This window comes from Gavialis gangeticus, unplaced genomic scaffold, assembly GCF_001723915.1.
Source record: "Gavialis gangeticus isolate Ggan-Ray unplaced genomic scaffold, GavGan_comp1, whole genome shotgun sequence".
Taxonomy (NCBI): Eukaryota; Metazoa; Chordata; order Crocodylia; family Gavialidae; genus Gavialis; species Gavialis gangeticus.
The window spans coordinates 75,324,960-75,325,187 of NW_017729029.1; positions in this window are offsets into that span (position 1 = coordinate 75,324,960).

Consider the following 228-nt stretch of genomic DNA (forward strand, 5'->3'; position numbering starts at 1 on the left):
TGCTGTCCCCAGCAGTATAAAAAGCTGCCCTGTCCTGGTCCTATCAGTACAAAAAGCTGCCCCTGCTGTAGCCCCTTGGGGGGTGTAAGCCCTGTTGTGGGGGTTAACCCCTGTGGGGCCCTGTGATGTGTTGCGGGGGGGGGTAGTGACCTTGACGGCAGCTGGAACTGTAGTGAGTGCCATTTTCTTTTTTGTTTCTTTATGGCTGGGGTGCTGGGGGATGGGGGG